The sequence below is a fragment of the Myotis davidii genome, unplaced genomic scaffold, assembly GCF_000327345.1.
Source record: "Myotis davidii unplaced genomic scaffold, ASM32734v1 scaffold472, whole genome shotgun sequence".
NCBI classification, from domain to species: domain Eukaryota; kingdom Metazoa; phylum Chordata; class Mammalia; order Chiroptera; family Vespertilionidae; genus Myotis; species Myotis davidii.
This window is the reverse complement of record NW_006283774.1, coordinates 503,482-507,555: the sequence shown is the minus strand read 5'-3', so window position 1 is coordinate 507,555 and position 4,074 is coordinate 503,482. Positions and strand designations below refer to the sequence as shown.

At 60.8% G+C, this 4,074-nt stretch overlaps 1 long non-coding RNA gene across 1 annotated transcript; it reads left to right on the top strand.

The window, feature by feature from the left end:
- The first annotated feature begins 6 nt into the window (after positions 1-6).
- Positions 7-3,387, top strand: LOC107183818. The gene is made up of 3 exons (XR_001514619.1): positions 7-231; positions 2,097-2,251; positions 3,324-3,387. It is a non-coding gene; the product is annotated as an uncharacterized LOC107183818 (long non-coding RNA).
- Positions 3,388-4,074: the final 687 nt, after the last annotated feature.

Genomic DNA, 4,074 nt, shown 5'->3' with positions numbered 1-4,074 from the left:
CGGCTTCCCTGCCGGGAAGAGGCCCTGGCAGCCTCCTGCGCCTCCAGCCCATGGCGTGATGGGCACAGCCCTGTCCTTCAGGAGGGGACACGGCCACGGTCTCACCCCTCCTGCCTTGGAGTCTTCTCTCAGGCTGGGCAGCAGCCCTGGGCCAGAGACCCTGCCCCCCCCCCCCCCCCCCCAGACCCGCCTTCCTCTGCCCGCAGTGAGTCAAGTCCGGCGTCTGTGCAGGTCTGTCAGGGGGTCTCAGCCCATCCATCTGGCTGTGGGTGCCGGGGGACACGGGCAGTCTTAGGAGTCCTTGGGGCACAGCTCTGTGTCCCCATTGGCATGTGACCTTGGTGAAGTTGTGGGGACCCTGGGCCCCCACCCAAATGAAGCAGCCTCACTCCAGGTGACCAAGTGGCACATCCTGATTGTCAAGCAGGATGCACGCCCAGCAGCTCCGGGGGGAGGGGGGGCCTGGTGAGAGGCTGGGGCTGCTTGGCCTGAGCACCGAGGAAGGGGCTGAGCCACGCACTGCTGGCCCCTGTGCAGTTGGGTGGTCCCTGGGGCCCCAGATTCAGGATGGGGGGCAGGGACCCCCACCCCAGGGCTGCCCCTTCTCCTCTCCTGCCTGCTCTGAAGCAGAGGCATACATCACCTGCTGTGCTCACCCCCAGTACCCACTACTGGGTTCTCAACCTTTTGGCCATCTACATGCAGCTCCTCATGCTGTGACCCAACCATAACATTATTTTCGTTGCTACTTCATAACTGTCATGTTGCTACTGTTACGAATCATCATGTAAATATCTGATATGAAGGATGGTCTTAGGCGACCCCTGTGAGAGGGTCGTTCGACCACCAAAGGGGTCGCGACCCACAGGTTGAGAACCGCTGCCCTAGGGCCATGTGGGCCCCATTTTACCCCTGGGAGCCCCTGGCTCCACGGGCAGTGCACCCCACAGTGTGCAGAGGGAGACTGCCCAGAAGTTGGCTATTGCCCCCAGGCCAGCGGACAGGCCCTGCCTCCTCCTGTGGACCCCTCCCTGCCCCTCTTGCCCTTTACCATGGCCCTAATTCCATTTGAGGGTGCAAGTGGCTTAGAGATGCTTAAAACTAAAGATGTAAACTTAGCTGCAGAGATTGGCACAGGGGTGGGCAAAGTGAGGGAATCTCGAACTTTGACTGGGAATTCCAGGACACAAGTGCTCTCCCTGTTCTAGATTGTGTGAAATGTAGTTGTGAGGGCTGGACTCGCTGCAATCACTTTGTCACCATGAGGAGAACCAGCCTGAGGAAGCAGCTGATGCACAGAGAAGGACAAAGCTGAGAGCATAATAGAAAATTACAGGGAGAGTCCTGAACAAATTCACCTGAAGCATTCTCTACCTCTGAACTTTCTGACCCCCTGGGTGGGGGCCGGGCGGGTCCTGCAGTGCTCTCCCCACTGACAAACAGGCCCACCTCCCCCCAGGGCCTCCAGCCTGGGGCCCCGGACCACACCCAGCCCTGGCCTTGGCCCGTGGGTCGGGGTACAGGCTTGCCTGCAGCCTCCCAGGGCTGGGCACCTGGGTGCTGGGACTGGGGTGCAGGGCACTGTTGGAGGCGGGGCGAGGAGCTGGGGCTCCAGCCACATCTCTGCAGGCCTGGCTCTGGGCAGAGCCCCCACCCACCGGACTGGGCTCTCCGCCTCTCCAGGCAGCAGGGACACGAGAGCATCAATGATTGATGCTTCTTTGCAGCAGCCGCAGCAGCATAAGCAAAAATAGCTCTTGCCGTTGTCCCTGGCCTGGCCCTGCCCACCCCGAGGGGCACAGTGTATGGGGGGCGGATCTGGACCTCCACAGCTACCCCCACCCTATGCAGCAGGGCTGGGGCTCAGGGATAGGCCGAGGTGTCCATCCTGAGGGGCCTGGGAGGGCTCTTTCTCCTGACCACACTGCACCCCACTTCACGGCCCCTGCACCCCCACTTTAATGGGGACCGGCCCCGCTGGCCAGTCTTCCCAGCTGGTGAAGCATGTTCACCTTGAACAGCTGCCTGCCCTGCCCATCCACGTGGAGGCCTGAACCTTGGCTGGTACCCATGTCATGCCCCGTCTGTCTGGCCAGATACTGACCCGAGGAGCAGGGGTCACCTATCAGCAACCTGGGCTGCCCTCACTCCCTCCTTCTGCCAGGGCCGAGCACCCAATGTTGGGGACCCCTCTGCCGCCTCCTCTGAGTCTTGACTCACCCACGGAGCACCTCCTGAGTGGGGTCACCAGGTATATGAGTGTCCTGTGGTATATGGACACAGAGTTATAGTCCGTTCATTCTTTCACAGTTCGGGGCGGGGAGGTGGCTGTGTTCCTCTGGGGGTTCAGGGAAGACCATTGCTTTGCCTTTTCGGCCTCTCAAGGCTGCCGGCATCCCTCAGGCCGGGCCCCACATGACCCGACCCCTGCTCCCATCTTCCATCCTCTCTCAGTCTCTGAGCCTCCTAACTCCCAGGATATTGTTTTCCATTGATCTTTTAGAGCAGTGGTTCTCAACCTTCTGGCCCTTTAAATATAGTTCCTCATGCTGTGACCCAACCATAACATTATTTTCGTTGCTACTTCATAACTGTCATGTTGCTACTGTTATGAATCGTCATGTAAATGTCTGATATGCAGGGTGGTCTTAGGCGACCCCTGTGAAAGGGTCGGTCGACCGCCAAAAGGGTCGCGACCCACAGGTTGAGAACCGCTGTTTTAGAGAGAGTGGAAGGGAGGGAGGAGAGAGAGAGAGAGAGAGAGAGACATTGATTGGTTGCCTCCTGCACCTGCAACGCAGGTGTGTGAACCCAGGTAGGTGCCCTTGACTGGGAATCTAACCCGCGACCTTTCAGCCTGCGGGCCGATGCTCTAGCCACTCTAGCCAGGGCTGCCTCCCTCTTTTAAAACAATTTATTTTTATTGCACTGATTGGGGTGACATTGGTTAATGAGATTGTATGTGTTTCAGGTGTACAGTCTTACAACACATCATCTGCATGTTGTACTGTGTGTCACCACCTGTCAGGTCTCCTTCCGTCACCTTTAGCCCCTCTCCCCTCTCCTCTCCCCTCCCCCTCCCCCCGCCTCCCTCGGTAAGGACCCTGTGCTTACTGGGCTCCACGGCATAACCATCCCCCAGGGCCACCTGCCCATCTCAAGAGTCTTAACACGTCTGTGAAGTTCCTTTTACCTGTAAGTTTCCATGTTCACAGGTCTGGGGTCAGGACTCGGGACAGTCTGGGCACCAGGTAATGCTGTGTGCCTGGGGGCTGCCATGCTGCACCCTGAGGACCACAGTGCTGCCCTCACTCCCCACCCAGGTTGACACGGGGCAGGGGGAGCTTCAGAAGAGCTGGCGCCAGCCCTGGCAACACCCCACTCCGGCCTCGGGCCTCGGGCCTGGACCTGGACCTCAGCTTCCCCACCCGCACACAAGGTGAGGACAACACTCCTGCCAGCCCTGGGCTGTGAAGAGAGCAAGGACAGGGGACCAGTGGACCACGGGACGCTGGCCCCAGTGGACATCGAGGCAGGAGAGAGCCAGCGCCTGGTCACCTCCTGCAGGGTCACCGTGTCTGTCCAGGCTGGGCAGTCCGACTGGGCAGTGTGATTGCTCACACACTGCAGAGCCCGCTGTGGTGCGGGCAGGAGGCAGGAGGCTGCGGTCCAGGGTTCAGAGAATGATCTCATCTGGTGACTTTTTAAATTGATGTTTCCAGTAGCTCGGCTGAGAAGGACCAGGGGGAGGGAGGGTGTTTCGTGCAAACAGGACAGGGCCCGGAGGAGCCCAAGGACGTCCAGGGTGGGGAGAGGTGAGCCTGGCCGGCGGGTGAGGATCTGGGCCTCGCGGGGCCTGATGGCTGCGCTGGGAGTCTGACTGCAGGAGCCCGGGGTGGGGCTGATGGAAACGCCTGCACCGCCTGGGAGGGGCGCGGGCAGAGGGCACGGCTGGCCCACCGGTGCCCATCGGCGCCCATCGGTGCCCATCGGTGCCCCTCTCCCTGGGTGGCAGCTGCAGGAGGGCTGGGGACCCGGTGGGCTCAGAGGCAGCGGGCGCTCCTCCCGCCTGGC